This window comes from Bombina bombina, chromosome 4 (assembly GCF_027579735.1).
Source record: "Bombina bombina isolate aBomBom1 chromosome 4, aBomBom1.pri, whole genome shotgun sequence".
Classification (NCBI taxonomy): Eukaryota; Metazoa; Chordata; class Amphibia; order Anura; family Bombinatoridae; genus Bombina; species Bombina bombina.
The window spans coordinates 135,173,171-135,193,262 of NC_069502.1; positions in this window are offsets into that span (position 1 = coordinate 135,173,171).

Genomic DNA, 20,092 nt, shown 5'->3' on the forward strand with positions numbered 1-20,092 from the left:
TTTTTGCAGTGGGTTGCATGCTTGCATGAAAGGGGCCTGGCGCCTGGTGCCATCGGGATCTGAGCTGCTGCAGTCTCCTTCTTTTCGAAATTGTATGGGGCCCCTGACATATCCAAATCATTCTTAACTAGGGCAGCTCTTGAAGGGGCACATAGATTGAGGGGCCACACTAGGGACATTAGAGAACCGGTTACTAGGAGAGGTAGTAGTATGATCCAGGTCCTCCCAAAAATTTGTAGCTCATCGTACGAGGTCGCCCTTTTCGCTACTGCTTTTTCCCTAGCGTATTTTGCGGCGCTGCACATTAGCGAGTTGGTTGCTCTGTCTAAGAGGTCGCTAGGGCCCAGGCTGCTCATAGATCATGTTAGAATCGAAGGGGAAGCAGTTTTAGTTTTAGTTGCGCATTTCAAAATCGATCAGACGGGCAGGGGTAGATGGCTCAATTTGCTTCCGCAGGTGGAGCCATCTATTTGTTCTGGTAGGTTGTGCAGGGAGTTCTTAGACCAGGTGTGGAAGGGGTGTTCCTCGTTCATCAAGATGGTTCATTCTTATCTAGGTTTCAGTTTAGGAGGGTGCTGAGAACAGTGGTTACAAACTTAGGGTGGGATCCATCTGTGGTGGCTCCGCATTCCTTTAGGATTGGTGCTGCCACAGATGTGGCAATGGCAGGGTCTTCTGAAGGTGAAATTAAGGGTTTGGGGAGGTGGGCATCTGCCAAGTTTAAGAAATGCATACGTCCGTGGAAACAGGGGGATATTTGAGAGGTTTGTCTTGTGATTATGGTTGGTTTGTTGTGGTGTTGGGGAAGCCAGGTGGTAAGATTTTTTTTTATTGCAGGTACGGGGCTACTGTGCAAGAGAGTGTGGATTTTAGGACATTCGTATGTCCATTGGGCCGCGTTGCGAGCAGCATCCAGTTCTGGAGGTTTGCAGTTGGGTTTTCCATCACAGTGAATGTGCATTCGTTGGCTTGGAAGGCAGGGAATTGCCGACTCAAGTGGCTGAGGCCAGAAAGAGATGGGGCCGCCCCCACATGATTGTGCTTCACCTGGGGGGCAATGATGTCGGAACTATGTCCATGGGTGACTTGGCTAGCGTTATGCTAGTGGACATTAGATGGTGGGCCGCACAGTTTCCAGGGGTTCAGATTATTTGGTCAAACTATTTTTTCAAGAAATGTGTGGAGGCACATGAGTTCCCGAAAAGCAGGATTTAGAGTAAAAAGGAAGCTTAATAGGGATGTAGGCAAGGCAGTGTTAGTTGTGGGAGGAGAGGTTATCACCCATGCCAACATTAGGATTGATTGCTCCGGACTTTTTCGTAAGGATGAGGTTCACCTATCAGACAGGGGGACTAATTTGTTTTTGCAAAATATTCATGATTCCCTGGCTTCCCTTTGTGTTTAGTGGCGGCAAGAGTCCCTTGTTCTCTTTGGGTGGCGGGTGTGATGGCAGTGGGGTGCAAAGTATCTGTGATAGGCGCAGCCTGGCGGGGTGAAAGAGGAGGGGAACACGTGAGCACATTCAACGTCAGCCGTAAGGGCTGACGCTCGGTGGCTCCCTGCGCAATCCCTCCTAAAAAGCCCTCCAGTCTGACGGAATGGGGGCCGCTAGCAGGGGGTGTCAATCAACCCGATCGTATCTGTTCGGGCTGATTGCTGTATGCCACCTCAGAGGTGGCGGACGAGTTAAGAAGCAGCAGTCTTAGGACCGCTGCTTCTTAACTTCCGCTTCAGGCGGACCTGAATCGACCCCTCTGTGTTTTAGTTGTTTTTTATACTTTCACAATTAGTATGCAAATTAGAGATTTTTGACCAATAGGAATCTCCATCATACCCTGCCTATATCCATAGACCAGCCAAAACCAAGTTTCAGTTTGCACTATCATGGTCCTTATGCTTTTAGGGAGTGTTGCACTACAGCATTATCTACACAGGATACAGAGAGACATGGATTAAAGGGACATAATACTCAAAAGCTAAATCACTTGAAAGTGGTGCAGCATAACTGTAAAAAGTTGACATGAAAAGATCATAACATCTCTATGTAAAAAAAGAAGATATTTTACCTCAAAAATTCTTCAGCTCACTAGAGTAAGTGCTCAGTGAACAGTTATACCTCAGCTGCTGTCCAGCTGCAATTTGTAAAAAAAAAAAAAATTAATAGCCAATCAGCATCCGCAGTGCTGAGGTCATGCACAGCTTTACTGTGATCTCATGAGATTTTATAGTAAACTTCCTTAAACTGAATAGGAAAATAACATGACTGTGCCTGCACATGCCAGATTCACACTCCCTTGCAAGTCCTGGGATTGTCATCCTGATTGGCTGCTTAATACTTGGGAAATTGTGAGGTAAAATATCTTCCTTTTTTACATAGAGATGTTCAGGTGATATTTTCCTGTCAGCTTTTTACTACTATGCTGCATCACTTTTGGGTATCATGTCCATTTATTTGACTACAGTGACAAGGAACATGAGAGTACTAGATACACAGCTTGAGTTCCATGTAGAGCTTGATTTCTCATTTATTAACATCTACTCATATAATATTGCTATAGTGTATTTTTTAATATTTAATGTTTAGTATATGTATGTATTTCTTAGCACATTCATCAGTGTGGTATGTTTAGGAGTGTTCAGATCCACTAAGGATGTTTTATTGTCTAATATCATGTACTATGTGTTTAACCCTGAAAGCAGCAATGCAATAAGAAAATGGTCACATGAGAACACTTTCTTGTTCATAATTATGTTGTATTAAAGGGACAGTAAAGTCAAAACTAAATTTTCATAATTCAAATAGTGCAAGCAATTTTAAGCAACTTTCCAATCTACTTCTATCATCAATTTTGCTTAGTTCTCTTGGTATTGTTTGTTAAGGAGTAATATGTGAGCTCAGGAGTATGCACGTATCTTTAGCTATCTGGCAGCAATGTTTACAATAATGTTATACATAGTTGCAAACACTGCTGCCATAGAATTTTATACAGTCACTCTATGGCAGCAGAGTTTGCAACTATGTATAATATTGTTTTAAACATTGTTGCAAACACTGCTGCCAGGTGGCTAAAAATACGTGCATGCTCCTGAGCTCACATAGGATTGCTGTTTAACAAAGGATACCAAGAGAACTAAGCAAAATTGATAATAGGAGTAAATTGGAAAGTGATTAAAATTGCATGCTCTATCTGAATAATGAGCATTTCATTTTGACTTTACTGCCCCTTTAACTATAATTAAACTAAAACTTAAAGAAAAAAATAAAGCAGAAATGTTTCAAAAAACTAAAAACTAAACTATAACAGAACCAGTTCTCAAACTTTGTCAAACTAAACTGAAATTGAAATTATATTTTGAAATAGTGATGAAATAAAAAACAAATTTGAAAACTATTATATCCCTGCTGTGCAAATACAAAAAGGTACAAAGGCATTTGTCTCAGGTTTGCCACAAGTAATAGAATGTTTTGGACACAAATGCCTAACATGATAATGGTAAAAATCGTTTCAATCATTTTACACTGCATTTTTTTTTTTTACTAACATGACTCCCTTTAGAAAATTGAAAGTGTTTTAAAAAATAATACATCAAAATCTGGTATTTTTGGATGTGTTCCAGAAAATCAGCTGATTCATATCCAACTACACCCTACATAGAAGTTGCATAAAATCGTTTGCACCTAAAAAGGCATAAGTAAAATCTAACACTTGCCAAACATAACAACTGTACTAGATCAAACCTAAGAGAATGTATTGGTAATAGGGAAGAAAAATGAAAAAAATCAGAGACTGTGTTACATATGGGATGCATGTAAATCAAAACAATACCATATTCAGCACAGTCATTTAGCTAGAAAAACACTCAAACATTTTCATTAAACCAGCTTATAAAACAGTTGCCATGTTTTGATCAAAGCTGGATAAGTTATAAAAATGTGGTACTTATTGTGCTACATATGTGAAAAAAGATAAACAAATAAAACAAAGAAAAATAATTACATCCTGAACAGAGCTATCCATCTTTTTACAGTAGTTATTTTGAAAAGCAAAGGGAAATCAAGAGAATTTTGACACTTTTAACAAGAAAGAAACATTTAGAACTAAAATAAATCAAATACTATCAGGAATTTAGGCTTACAGTGGGAGCTAATATTTCTTTAATTTTACTAGAAAAGAGAAAGAATGTAGGCTTGGGAGCTTTTTGGGATTTGACTCTAGGGCTGAGGATTTTAGCTATAAATCACAGGGTCTCAGGCACTGTTCCCTTAAAGGCAGTGTTTCCCAACTCTAGGCCTTAGGACTCATAACAGGTCAGATATTAAGTATATCTTATCTAGAGCTAGGGTTGCCACCTTAGCCATTTTTTCCTGGACACTTATGAGTTACACATGCTGCAGGGTGTGCAGGGAGGAACATGTATTGTGTTTCTGGACAGCACTACTCATATTCCTCCCTGCACACCCTGAAGCATGTGTAACTTATAAGTGTTCTGTATTTTAAGGGACAGGTGGTAACCCTATCTAGAGCACAGGTGAAATAATCAGATGATGGGTAAGCTGATTATTTCACCTGTGCTCTAGTTAAAGGAACATAAAACAGGTTGAGATCTGTGCATATCCTAAAAGGACTAATTAATTAAAAGAAGGGCCACATTTTGGAATTTCACTCTGCCTATGCTTTTCTGTAAGGGGACTGCAGTCTCCACCAGCTAAGTAATTGTCTCCTATTTGCAAATTTGCCTTGGCAGCTATAGAATAGCTTTTTAATCTATGTACAGTATGCAGATTTCCATTTACACAGTACTGAAGTGGGAAAAGCTTTTAAATTTTCCCCGGTGGACATGTGTTGTGCTTGTGTGGTGAACGGCTCACACAAGGGGACTCTGACATTTAAATTGTTATCAATAACTGTTTACGTATCATAATGCTTGATTGCTTTTCTTAATTTTAAACCTTTGATTGAGGTTAGTTGTGATTCAGATTGTGTAGCTACTATTCTCATGTTTAAATGTTATTCTTAATATTTATGGAGTGATTCTGTTGTAAATCTTATAACTCCTTATTCATTAGTGGCTCATCATGTCTGATTCTAGGCTGATCTACTGTATATGTTTGTCCAACTCTGCAATTAATATAGGCCAAATAGGGACTTGCTGGTTGTTTGATTTTTCTAGTTACCTCTTGCATTATTAATAACTAGTCCTAAAGCCTGTGTACACGGGACATTTTTTGCAGTACAGCGGTCCCACCCCTTGCTCTCTCGCTCTCTCTCCCCCCTCTCTTTTGCGCTCTCTCTCCCCCCCTCTCTTTTGCGCTCTCTCTCCCCCCTCTCTTTTGTGCTCTCTCTCCCCCCCCTCTCTTTTGTGCTCTCTCTCCCCCCCCCTCTCTTTTGTGCTCTCTCTCCCCCCTCTCTTTTGTGCTCTTTCCATCCCCTCTCTTTTGTGCTCTTTCCATCCCCTCTCTTTTGTGCTCTCTCTGTATGTATGTATTGGGTACTTGTAAAGCGCACCAAATCACCCATTAGGATCTCAAGGCGCTGCTAATTTTATCGACCTTTATGCTCTTTCTCCCCCCTCTCGTTTGTGCTCTTTCTCCCCCCTCTCGTTTGTGCTCTTTCTCCCCCCTCTCTTTTGTGTTCTTTCTGCCCCCTCTCTTTTGTGCTCTTTCTGCCCCCTCTCTTGTAGTGCTCTTTCTGCCCCCTCTCTTTTGTGCTCTTTCTCCCCCTCTTGTGCTCTCTCTCGCCCCTCTCTTGTGCTCTTTCTCCCCTCTCTTTTTTGTGCTCTTTCTCCCCCCTCTCTTTTGTGCTCTTTCTGCGCCCCCTCTCTTTTGTGCTCTTTCTCCCCCCTCTCTTTTGTGCTCTTTCTGCCCCCTCTCTTTTAGTGCTCTTTCTGCCCCCTCTCTTTTGTGCTCTTTCTCCCCCTCTTGTGCTCTCTCTCGCCCCTCTCTTGTGCTCTTTCTCCCCTCTCTTTTTTGTGCTCTTTCTCCCCCCTCTCTTTTGTGCTCTTTCTGCGCCCCCTCTCGTTTGTGCTCTTTCTCCCCCCTCTCTTTTGTGCTCTTTCTCCCCCCTCTCTTTTTGTGTCTTTCTGCCCACTCTCTTTTAGTGCTCTTTCTGCCCCCTCTCTTTTGTGCTCTTTCTGCCCCCTCTCTTTTGTGCTCTTTCTCCCCCTCTTGTGCTCTCTCTCGCCCCTCTCTTGTGCTCTTTCTCCCCTCTCTTTTTTGTGCTCTTTCTCCCCTCTCTTTTTTGTGCTCTTTCTCCCCCCTCTCTTTTGTGCTCTTTCTCCCCCTCTTGTGCTCTCTCTCGCCCCTCTCTTGTGCTCTTTCTCCCCCCTCTTTTTTGTGATCTTTCTCCCCCCTCTTTTTAGTGCTCTTTCTCCCCCCTCTCTTTTGTGCTCTTTCTGCGCCCCCTCTCTTTTGTGCTCTTTCTCCCCCCTCTCTTTTGTGCTCTTTCTCCCCCCCCTCTCTTTTGTGCTCTTTCTCCCCCCCTCTCTTTTGTGCTCTTTCTCCCCCCCTCTCTTTTGTGCTCTTTCTCCCCCCCTCTCTTTTGTGCTCTTTCTCCCCCCTCTCTTTTGTGCTCTTTTTCCCCCCCTCTCTTTTGTGCTCTTTTTCCCCCCTCTCTTTTGTGCTCTTTCTCCCCCCTCTCTTTTGTGCTCTTTCTCCCCCCTCTCTTTTGTGCTCTTTCTCCCCCCTCTCTTTTTGTGCTCTTTCTGCTCCCTCTCTTTTTGTGCTCATTCTGCTCCCTCTCTTTTGTGCTCTTTTTGCCCCCTCTCTTTTGTGCTCTTTTTGCCCCCTCTCTTTTGTGCTCTTTTTGCCCCCTCTCTTTTGTGCTCTTTTTGCCCCCTCTCTTTTGTGCTCTTTTTGCCCCCTCTCTTTTGTGCTCTTTTTGCCCCCTCTCTTTTGTGCTCTTTCTGCCCCCTCTCTTTTGTGCTCTTTCTGCCCCCTCTCTTTTGTGCTCTTTCTGCCCCCTCTCTCTTGTGCTCTTTTTGCCCCATCTCTTTTGTGCTCTTTCTGCCCCTTCTCTTTTGTGCTCTTTCTCCCCTCTTTTGCTCTCTCTCGCCCCTCTCTTTTGCTCTGTCTCCTGCATCTTTTGCACACTCTCTCTACAGACCACACCCCGACATGCCTGCTTTGCCCGGTCACGCCCCCACCACGCCCACATCATGCCCCAGCCCCCCACTATGCCCAGCCCTGCCCACTCCTTTCGGACAGCAGATCAGGTTAGTTTGTGTAAGGCCAGGTGTGTTTGTCCTTGCTCTGTCTCTACTGGGCATGACAGCTTCGGACAAACACACTTTGCCTTTTTATATTATAGGATGTCATGTAAAAACATATTTATCTGCCCTTAGAGAACATACTAGACCATCCATACATGCATGACATGTACATCTGTCATAACAAGCATTTGTCAAAGAGAGTGATTTAATTTCCTGTTGTAGTAAGGCATGCTGTACTTTTGAAGGGACATGAAACACATGAAACACAATTTTTTTGTTTCATAGTACAGACAGAGCATAACTTTCCAATTAAGTTCTATTGTCTAATTTGTTTTGTGTTCTTTCTATACTTTGTTGAAAAGAATACCTAGGTAGGCTCAGAAGCTGCTGATTGGTGACTGCACATATATGCCTCTTGTTTTTGGCTTTCAGTTAGCTCCTATTAGTGCATTACTGCTCCTTCAACAAAGGATCCCAAGAAAATAAAGCAAATTTAATAATACAAGTAAATTGGTAAGTTGTTTAAATGATCTATCTGAATCATGAAAGAAAAAAATGTAGGTTTCATGTCCCTTTAAGGACAGCAGATCAATTAGACCTTAATTATAGTAGTGTTATAAGCGCTGTTTGCAGCATCATGCTGCTTGTGTATTCAGAGTGCTAGCTACCTTTACTCTGGCAATTTAATTTTTGGATTTTCTGGTTTTGACTTAGCTACCCCTGACTCTGCTTTTGTTTAATTCCTTTAGTTTGGACTGACTTGGTTATTTGACTTCAACTTGTTTCTTTTTGGGCTTTGCATCTGTTTTCTGATTTTGTGCTGGGTTCCTGTCTGGCTTAGACCTGGACTCTGACAGAATATTTTTATTCCTTACCTAAGCTTAGTGACTTTGTAGTTTTCTTTTTGTATTTGATTATCCTACACTGTAGCTATTGTTCCCTACATCACCAGTTTCTTACAGCCTAAATACCTTAGATGCCTCTGCTCTCATGAGGGCCTCCATTACATATGCAGCGTCGCCCGCAAAATCCTCCGCCGCCAGATTTTACGCGATTTTGGTATTACATATACGGCGTAGCATACAAGTTACGTGCGTATATTTCACCCTTCTGACTTATTTTTTTTAACTATAGACTAACATAGAACAGACGCGCAATTTGGTATCCAATATACAGCGTAAGGACTTACGCGCACAGAATTCAGAGAATCTACTCCATTCTTATCTCGCCACAAATTGCAGGTGCAGGAACCCTTGCACTGACTAAAAAAGCAACGTAACTCCCTGAAGGCCTAACAAACGCATGCGTAATCACATACATATCAGCCGCAAATCTCAAACAGTTAAACCTCTTCTAAGCATTTATTATTCCTGTCCATGCAAGTGTGTCAAACCAATCACAAACAGCACAACCTCTCACCTGCAGCCTTAATACACCTGGCAATGCACACCCTCTTTAGCCACCATGTTTCCCCTACTTTACCTACAATACGTAGAGAGACAGCATCGTGGGGCACAAGGGGTGCTGGAAGCCCTACAAGCCCCTGTTGTTCAGGATATACCTGCTGATTCTATAGTTGCTGCTGAGGTCCCTGGTCAAGGTGCTGTAGCGGTCCCTGCTCCTGCTACTGCTCTCCCTGCTCCTCACGCTGCTGTCCCTGTTCCTGGTGCTGCCCCTGCTGCTGTTGTTGCTGCAGCTGGTCATAGGCCAGCAGGGCCTATAAGACGTCGGCATCAGCAGAGGGGAAGAGCAAGGGCACCAAGGATACACAGGGTTAGGGTCACCCTGTTTGGAATGACAGAAGGGGAGGTCAGGGAAAGTATCGCTTGACTTCTGCGAGCCTCATTGACCTATATGAGGTCTTGAAGGATGATATTGACCCTCAAGCGAATAGGAACCGAGCTCTGACTGGTATGCAGAAGTTGTTGTGTGTTGTACACTTCCTGGCATCCGGCTCATTCCAGTCAACAGATGGCCTTGTGTCTGGCCTAGCGCAGTCCACCTTCTCCAGGCTCCTAGGGGAGGTTTTGACTGCTCTAGATAACCAGACACAGCGATACATTCATTTCCCCCGTACCCCCCAGGAATGAAACAGTCTTAAACAAGGCTTCTATCGACTGGGGGGTATTCCCAATGTCATGGGGGCAATTGATTGCACACATGTGCGTATCGTGGCCCCACATGAGGAGCCATTCCTCTATATTAACAAGAAAGGGTTTTACTCCTTGAATTGCCAGATGGTCTGCGATACCACTCTGAAATTCACACATGTGTATGCAGGCTTTCCAGGGAGTGCCCATGATTCCTACATCCTGCGCCAGACCTCCTTATTCCAGCTTTTTGAATCTGGAACACTCTCGGGAGGTTGGCTGCTTGCTGAGTATGCACTACCTTCATTCTGTCTGTATATTTCTACTAAAGGGACACTAAACACAAAATAATGATCTCATGTTTCAGATAGAGAATACAATGTTAAACAACATTACAATTTACTTCTTTTATCTCATTTGATTTATTCTTTAGATATCCTTTGTTTAAAAAATAGCAATGCACATAGATGAGCCAATCATATGAGGCATCTTTGTGCAGCCACCAATCAGCAGCTAATGAGCATATCTAATATGCTTGTCAGCAAATGATATCAATAGAATGGAGCAAATTACATAATAGAAGTAAATTATAAAGTTGAATAAAATTGCAGGTTCTTTTTAACTCATGGGAGAAAAAATGTGTGTTTCATGTCCTTTTAAAGGGACAGTATACTATAAATAGTTTTTCACTTAAAAGGACATTTTCTTAAAATGGCATGTTCTATCTGAATCATGAAAATAGAATTTTGTCTAGACTAATCCTGGCATAAAAGTAGATTGCTTACAATGCACCAATTTAATGTTTTTGTAAAATATATCTTTTAAATGAAATCCATGTTATGTCCCTTTAAGCACATGATGAACCTGTAGTAATCATAATACATATGTTACATGACAGGTGATGCAGGGTACGTCTGCAGACCATGGCTGTTAAACCCCTTGGCGCCATAACTCAGGTACCAGGAGGCCCACATACGAACCAGAAATGTCATCGAAAGGAGCTTTGGCCTACTCAAAACCAGATTCAGGTGTCTGGATTTGACAGGCGGAGCTTTACAGTATAACCCCAACAAAGTGTGTTCCATTGTCAATACATGTTGTATTCTACATAACATTGCTGTGGACACACGTATATTGGGGAACATAGAACCAGACCAAGATCAGCAACTGGTTCCTGTACCTGAGGATGTGGACAGGGGGACACTGAGGGGGAATGAAGTGAGGGACTTTGTCATCCATGAATACTTCACCTGTAAGTTACTTCTTCATAAGTACAGTAAACTGTAACATTCACATGTATTATGATGTTTGACTGTACCTCACCAACCATTGCATGTGTATATATCATGTCTTGCAGAATTTCATACTGCGGATTTCCACTGCATGTAAGTGAAACTACTACATCCCACCCCCCTTCCCTTAACCACCCTAATTACTGAAAATATCTAATTTGTTTAAAGGGACACTGAACCCAAAAAATTTCTTTCGTGATTCAGAAAGAGTATGAAATTTTAAGCAACTTTCTAATTTACTCCTATTATCAAATTTTCTTCATTCTCTTGGTATCTTTATTTGAAATGCAAGAATGTAAGTTTAGATTCCGGCCCATTTTTGGTGAACAACCTGGGTTTTCCTTGCTGATTGGTAGATAAATTAATCCACCAATAAAAATGTGCTATCCAGAGTCCTGAACCAAAAAAAGCTTAGATGCCTTATTTTTCAAATAAAGATAGCAAAAGAACGAGGACCTCTTCTTGCCGGATAGGATGAAGACTTCGGACCCTCTTCTGGACCTCTTCTTGCCGGATAGGATGAAGACTTCGGACCCTCTTCTGGATGGATCGGCGATACCCGGCTGGGTGAATACAAGGTAGGGAGATCTTCAGGGGCTTAGTGTTAGGTTTTTTAAGGGGGGTTTGGGTGGGTTAGATTAGGGGTATGTGGGTGGTGGGTTGTAATGTTGGGGTGGTATTGTATGTTTGTTTTTTTCAGGCAAAAGAGCTGATTTCTTTGGGGCATGCCCCGCAAAAGGCCCTTTTAAGGGCTGGTAAGGTAATAGAGCTGTTAACTTTTTATTTTAGAATAGGGTAGGGCATTTTTTTATTTTGGTGGGCTTTGTTATTTTTTAGGGGGCTTAGAGTAGGTGTAATTAGTTTAAAATTCTTGTAATCTTTTTTTATTTTTTGTAATTTAGTGTTTGTTTTTTTGTAATTTAGTGTTTGTTTGTTTTTGTAATTTAGTTTAGTTGATTTAATTGTAGGTAATTGTAGGTAGTTTATTTAATTAATTTATTGATAGTGTAGGTTTAATTGTAACTTAGGTTAGGATTTATTTTACAGGTAATTTTTTAATTATTTTAACTAGGTAGCTATTACATAGTTAATAACTATTTAATAGCTATTGTACCTAGTTAAAATAAATACAAAGTTGCCTGTAAAATAAATATAAATCCTAAAATAGCTACAATATAATTATTCGTTATATTGTAGCTATATTAGGGTTTATTTTACAGATAAGTATTTAGCTTTAAATAGGATTAATTTATTTAATAAGAAATAATTTATTTCATTAGATTTAAATAATATTTAACTTAAGGGGGTGTTAAGGTTAGACTTAGCTTTTAGGGGTTAATACATTTATAATAGTAGCGGTGAGGTCCGGTCGGCAGATTAGGGGTTAATACTTGAAGTTAGGTGTCGGCGATGTTAGTGAGGGCAGATTAGGGGTTAATAAAATTTATTATAGGGTTTGCGAGGCGGGAGTGAGGCGGTTTAGGTGTTAATACATTTATTATAGTGGCAGTGAGGTCTGGTCGGCAGATTAGGGGTTAAGGTATGTTTGGAGGGGCAGATTAGGGGTTAATAAATATTATGTAGGTCTCGGCGGTGTTAGGGGCAGCAGATTAGGGGTACATAGGGATAATGTAGGTGGCGGCGGTGTCCGGTCGGCAGATTAGGGGTTAAAAAATTTTTTTAGAGTGGCGGCGATGTGGGGGGGCCTCGGTTTAGGGGTACATAGGTAGTTTATGGGTGTTAGTGTACTTTAGAGCACAGTAGTTAAGAGCTTTATAAACCGGCGTTAGCCCATAAAGCTCTTAACTCCTGACTTTTTTCTGCGGCTGGAGTTTTGTCATTAGAGTTCTAACGCTCACTTCAGCCAAGACTCTAAATACCAGTGTTAGGAAGATCCCATTGAAAAGATAGGATACGCAATTGGCGTAAGGGGATCTGCGGTATGGAAAAGTCGCGTCTGGAAAGTGAGCGTTAGACCCTTTCCTGACTGACTCTAAATACTAGCGGGCGGCCAAAAGCAGCGTTAGGAGCCCTTAACGCTGGTTTTGATGGCTACCGCAGAACTCTAATTCTAGGCGTAAGAATATTAAGAGTATTACATTTGGTCTCATTAACATTAACCCATCCTTGGTTACTGTTTTTAACTTTCAGTGTCCCAGTAAGGATTTGTGGTAAGTTGGGCCTTTCAGGCATTAATCCCAACTGATACTAGAGAAAACATGGGCCTAGCCAGGAATACGGTTTATTGTTTTTTAAACCATCACAGAAATGTTTACTGCCTTAACAAAAATTTCAGTATTATCTTAACTCAAGATTAATGTGCCAATTTTAGAGTACATTTTATTCACTTGATCAAAAAAAAATACAGTTAGAGGGAACATGGTATTTGGGTAAATAGCTAAATTTGGTGTAAATCATAGATATCATTAAAACCATAAGCAATAAAGCTCTATGATATCCTCTAGGAGGCGCTAAATACAATATAAAATATTGCAATAATCTAATCTTCAAAATCAGATAATATCTATATCATGGGGTATATCAGTGGAAAAGATATATATACGATAAATGGTATAGAGAGGATCGTAATATACAATAAATAAATGCAATGTCCCAAAAAATCCCACAACGTGTGGAGTAAGCCCCCAGACCAAGGAGTTACTTGTTATACTTAATGTCCGAATTTCCAGCAGAAGAAAAGTCCCACAGATGAAGGTGTGGAGTAACAGTTGTTATTAGGCAGCTCTCTAACTTCGTTCCAAAAGAAAGCAATCTGTTAAGGAAATACAAATGGAAAGAGGCGCCAATGGTGCAGATCAATGATGCATCTTAAGGAAATCAGAGCTGGAAAAGTGCACAGGGTACTCACTTGTAGGAAAGGCAATCAATCATGCCCATAGAGACAGGCTGGATTTCTGCAGCAGTCCAGCTAGCTGATTGATACCTAGTAGGCAGCTTCAAGGTGCAGGATACTAGCAAACGAAGAGTACACACTAGCCAAATAAGTGTGTACACAGGAGACCAGGATAAGGGATTCGTGCCCTATAGGTAGCGTAGCTCTAAGTGATACTGAACACTGAGAGGTTATTTAAAAACAACAGATAGTTTTATTAAAAACTTGTTTAAAAAACACAACTCATATTTGTGCCAGTAAAATCTTGAGCAGATGGAGAAACAATGCAACGCATTGTCCAGCTCTCTATGGGCATGATTGATTGCCTTTCCTACAAGTGAGTACCCTGTGCATTTTTCCTGCTCTGATTTCCTTAAGATGCATCATTGATCTGCACCATTGGCGCCTCTTTCCATTTGTATTTCCTTAACAAATAGCTAACTTATCATGTTTAGGCAGGTTAAAAACATGATTTTGTTTTTCTTGTACATTACCCTGAGAGCAGCTTCTTGTAAGGATTGGGATTTCTGAATGCTGAGCCACTGATATTGCTCTATAGCATTTACTAGCTAGAGAACTACAAGACCCAATATCTTGTTAAATAATGATCCTCTCTATATACATAACAAAAAGTACAAGTAGAGTTTAATATGTTCAAGGATCTCATTGTGATCATAATTAGAAAGTTCCCAGACATGCTAATATGAGATATGATATGGGTATGTAGCATTTATAGTGGGGGGGGGGGGTCTTAAATCTTTATTTAAGACAAACAGTATGTACAGCATACAAAAAAGTAGAGGGAAAAAAATAAAAAAATAAAAGTAAATTAGGCGCATTAGAGAAATACAGAGAATGAAAAAATGAACCAAATTCATTTTCAGTTGAGCTAGGATAAGTATATTTTCCTTTTAACCTGCACATTGTTGGAATTTTATATTTTACATAAGAAATAAAATACATAAGGATACCACATTGTCAAATAATAATAATTATTACAAATAATATTACAAATAATAATAATAATAATTACAATGCAAAGACCATTTTCCACTACTGGAAATTTCACGATTGTTAGTTAAAATATACAATTACAAACAGGGTTTTGCCAGCAATATGTAATAATATCACAAGACAACACAAAACAAAACAATACAGAACACGACAAAACAAGACAAAACAAAACAAATAAAAAAATTGTAGAGAATATAGGATAATATTGGTCCAATACTAATTTGGTCCTCTCCTCTCTCTCCTCCTCAATATACCATCCATGAGACCTACCATACTCCGAGTAAGACTGGGTCTGTATTTCTAAATGGAAAAATCATAATGTCCTGTTCTTCCTTAGAAAGTGATGTAATGAAGATTGACCATTTCCCAAAAAATCTACATTAGTATCTGTATCTCTCTGTTCAATTATACATTGGTTTTTAATAAAACTCATAATTTTTGTGAATTTAGGTATTGTCTTATCTTTCCACTTATGGAAGATGAGGCTTCTTATGCACAAAATGAAAGAGTTGATAAGTTTATTATTGGCCAGGGCGATGTTGTAGGGAAAGAGGAGGACTATATTATCAACAGCTATGGCTCCAACTACCACCTCTATGGTGATGATACCCCGATCTACCTTTCCACCCCTACACTCTCTCCTTCTGTTAATTCTCACATCAGTGAATGCTTATCTGGCATTTCCTCCTGGATGGCCTCTCACCACCTAAAAATAAACATGTCCAAGTCCAAACTACTACTAATCCCCCCCTCTAACTCTACTACAGTTTCTAATTTTTCCATCACTGTTGGCGGCACCACAATCTCCCCATCACCCCAAGTCCGCTGCCTCGGAGTCCCACTTGACTCAAATCTGTCCTTAATTCCCCACATCCAATTGCTCTCTTCATCCTGCCGTAACCACCTACGCAATATCTCAAAAATTTGTCCGTTTCTGAGTGATAAAACTGCTAATCCACTCCCTGGTATTTCCCAACTTGACTACTGTAATAGCTTGCTAACTGGCCTCCCTCTCTCCCGCCTCTCTCCCCTTCAATTCATCCTAAATGCATCTGCCAGGCTAATCCACCTCTCTCGATGCTCCGTTTCTGCTGCACCTCTCTGTGAGTCCCTTCACTGGCTCCCCATTAACAGCAGAATTAAATTTAAAAGTCTCACCCTGAACTACAAAGCCATCATCAATGTTGCCCCACCCTACCTGTCCTCACTCATCAACAAATATACTCCAGCCCGCCCCCTAAGATCCAACAATGCTCCTTGCATCCTCTACCACCACCTACTTTCATGCTAGACTACAGGACTTCTTTCGTGCGACACCAACCCTCTGGAACGCACTTTCTCGAGCTGTCAGACTCTCCCCTAACCTCTCCTCCTTTAAACGTTCCCTAAAGACCTTTTTGTTCAGGGAAGCCTATCACCCGACTCATTAACAAATGAACTTTACTAACCTAACAACTGCCCTCATCTATCTCCTCACTAATATTATTCTTACCTTTGCAGTCCCCACCTTCTGTTTCCCATCCTCCTACCCATCTAGATTGTAAGTGCCCATGGGAATAGGGGCCTCAATTTCCACCTGTATTTGTCTGTAAAGTTTTGTCTTTTATTGTATTGTTTCTCCTTTTATCCCTGTACCCATGGGCAGCGCTGCGGAATCTGTTGCCGCTTTATAAATAAAGAAGAATAATAATAATAATATTGTGCTTGGAAAAAGTAAAAGGAGACATTTTGAGAACCGTGTTAATCCAATATTCTAACTTTAGCCACAATTGCTTTCTTTTCGGACAATCCCATAACATATGAGTTAAGTCAGCTCCTAATAGTTGACATTTGGGGCATTTATTAAAATCTAAGTTGTGCCACTTTTATCCCTTACGCGGAGTATAATATGTCATATATAAAAGTTTAAGATGAGATTCTCTCCAGGAAGCTGATAATGTGGTTTCATGTACCCTATTAATAGATAATTTTATATCATGAGTATTGAGATTTGCAAGTAGAGGTTGCCATTTATTGAAAATGTAGGTTAAGACATCTCCTCTGCATCCCGCTAACAACCTGTACCAGGGGAGATAGAGAAGAGACCATGTTGAACTAATTTAATCCATGAGTCTAATTTTGCCCAGTTCCAATTCCATCCATATAGAGTAATAATATTGGAGATATAGGGGGGTAGTTATCAAGCCGTCAACCTCAAATACGCTGGAATTCCGCAGCGTATTTGTGGCGAGGCTGATTCGCCTTAGTTATCAAAGGCTAGAGACCGGCAAAAGTAGAATTTTGTGACGTAAACTTCGATCCGCCGGACTCAGTCCGACACAGATCGATTCTTACATCACTCCAGATGTTCCGCACACAATCTGACTACTTTTGCTAGTTATCAAAAAACTAGCAGGTACGCTCGGCACTTTTACGGCCCAGCGTACCTGGTTTTCAAACCGCCACCCTGGAGGCGGCGGATCCCATAGGAATCAATGGGAGTCTGACCATAGCGAAAGTACAAGTTCGCTGCTGCCAGACATCCCATTGATTTCTATGGGAGCTGTCTACACCTAACACCCTAACATGTACCCCGAGTCTAAACACCTCTAATCTGTCCCCCCCTACACCGCCGCAACTAAATAAAATGATTAACCCCTAAACCGCCGCTCACGGAGCCCACCGCAAGCTACTCTATACATATTAACCCCTAAACCGCCGCTCCCGGAGCCCACCGCCACCTACATGATACCTAGTAACCCCTTATCCTGCCCCCCCTATACCGCCGCCCTCTATAATAAAGTTATTAACCCCTATCCTGCCGATCCCGCACCTCGCCGCAAATAAATAAATAGTTTAACCCCTAAACCGCCGCTCCCTGACCCTGCCGCAACCTATATTAAATTGATTAACCCCTAATCTGCCCCCCCTACACCGTCGCCACCTATAATAAATTTATTAACCCCTATCCTGCCCCCCACTACACCGCCACCACTGTAATAAAATTATTAACCCCTAAACCTAAGTCTAACACTAACCCTAACACCCCCCTAACTTAAATATTAATTAAATAAATCTAAATCATATTTCTATTATGAACTAAATTAATCCTATTTAAAACTAAATACTTACCTTTAAAATAAACCCTAATATAGCTACAATATAAATAATAATTATATTGTAGCTATCTTAGGATTTATTTTTATTTTACAGGTACCTTTCAATTTATTTTAACTAGGTACAATAGCTATTAAATAGTTATTAACTATTTAATAGCTTACCTAGCTAAAATAAAGAGAAATGTACCTGTAAACTAAAAACTAACCTAAGTTACAATTACACCTAACACTACACTATACTTTAATAAATTATTCCTATTTAAAACTAAATACTTACCTGTAAAATAAACCCTAAGATAGCTACAATATAGTTAATAATTACATTGTAGCTATCTTAGGATTTATATTTATTTTACAGGTAACTTTGTATTTATTTTAGCTAGTTAGAATAGTTATTAAATAGTTATTAACTATTTAATAACTACCTAGCTAAAAGAAATACAAAATTACACTACACTATCATTAAATAAATTAAATAAATTAACTACAAATAACTACAAAAAAGCTAAGTTACAAAAAATAAAAAAAATAAGTTACAAACATTTAAAAAAATATTACAACAATCTTAAGCTACTTACACCTAATCTAAGCCCCCTAATAAAATAACAAACCCCCCCAAAATAAAAAAATGCCCTACCCTATTCTACATTAAAAAAGTTCAAAGCTCTTTTACCTTACCAGCCCTTAAAAGGGCCTTTTGTGGGGGCATGCCCCAAAGAATTCAGCTCTTTTGCCTGTAAAAGAAAAATACAACCCCCCCCAACATTAAAACCCACCACCCACATACCCCTAATCTAACCCAAACCCCCCTTAAAATAACCAAACACTAATCCCCTGAAGATCATCCTACCTTTAGTCGTCTTCACTCAGCCGAGCCACCGATGGAACTGAAGAGGAGACCCGGACCGGCAGAAGTGATCATCCAAGGGGCGCTGAAGAAATCTTCCATCCGATGAAGTGATCCTCCAAGCGGCGCTGAAGAAATCTTCCATCCGGGCGATGTCATCTTCTAAGAGGCGCTGAAGAAGTCTTCTATCCGGGCGAGGTCATCTTCGAAGCCGGGTCTTGAATCTTCATCCCGCCGACGCGGAACATCCTTCTTTCCCGACGGACTACCGAAGAATGAAGGCTCCTTTAAGGGACGTCATCCATGATGGCGTCCCTTCAATTCCGATTGGCTGATAGGATTCTATCAGCCAATCGGAATTAAGGTAGGAAAAATCTGATTGGCTGATTGAATCAGCCAATCAGATTCAAGTTCAATTCGATTGGCTGATCCAGTCAGCCAGTCAGATTGAGCTCGCATTCTATTGGCTGATCGGAACAGCCAATAGAATGCGAGCTCAATCTGATTGGCTGACTGGATCAGCCAATCGGATTGAACTTGAATCTGATTGGCTGATTCAATCAGCCAATCAGATTTTTCCTACCTTAATTCCGATTGGCTGATAGAATCCTATCAGCCAATCGGAATTGAAGGGACGCCATCTTGGATGACGTCCCTTAAAGGAGCCTTCATTCGTCGGTAGTCCGTCGGAAAAGAAGGATGTTCCGCGTCGGCGGGATGAAGATTCAAGACCCGGCTTCGAAGATGACCTCGCCCGGATAGAAGACTTCTTCAGCGCCTCTTGGAAGATGACATCGCCCGGATGGAAGATTTCTTCAGTGCCGCTTGGAGGATCACTTCATCGGATGGAAGATTTCTTCAGCGCCCCTTGGATGATCACTTCTGCCGGTCCGGGTCTCCTCTTCAGTTCCATCGGTGGCTCGGCTGAGTGAAGACGACTAAAGGTAGGATGATCTTCAGGGGATTAGTGTTAGGTTATTTTAAGGGGGGTTTGGGTTAGATTAGGGGTATGTGGGTGGTAGGTTTTAATGTTGGGGGGGTTGTATTTTTCTTTTACAGGCAAAAGAGCTGAATTCTTTGGGGCATGCCCCCACAAAAGGCCCTTTTAAGGGCTGGTAAGGTAAAAGAGCTTTGAACTTTTTTAATGTAGAATAGGGTAGGGCATTTTTTTATTTTGGGGGGGTTTGTTATTTTATTAGGGGGCTTAGATTAGGTGTAAGTAGCTTAAAATTGTTGTAATATTTTTTGAAATGTTTGTAACTTATTTTTTTTATTTTTTGTAACTTAGCTTTTTTTATTTTTTGTACTTTAGTTAGTTTATGTAATTGTATTTAATTGTAGTTATTTGTAGTTAATTTATTTAATGATAGTGTAGTGTTAGGTTTAATTGTAACTTAGGTTAGGATTTATTTTACAGGTAATTTTGTATTTCTTTTAGCTAGGTAGTTATTAAATAGTTAATAACTATTTAATAACTATTCTAACTAGCTAAAATAAATACAAAGTTACCTGTAAAATAAATATAAATCCTAAGATAGCTACAATGTAATTATTAATTATATTGTAGCTATCTTAGGGTTTATTTTACAGGTAAGTATTTAGTTTAAATAGGAATTATTTATTAAAATATAGTGTAGTGTTAGGTGTAA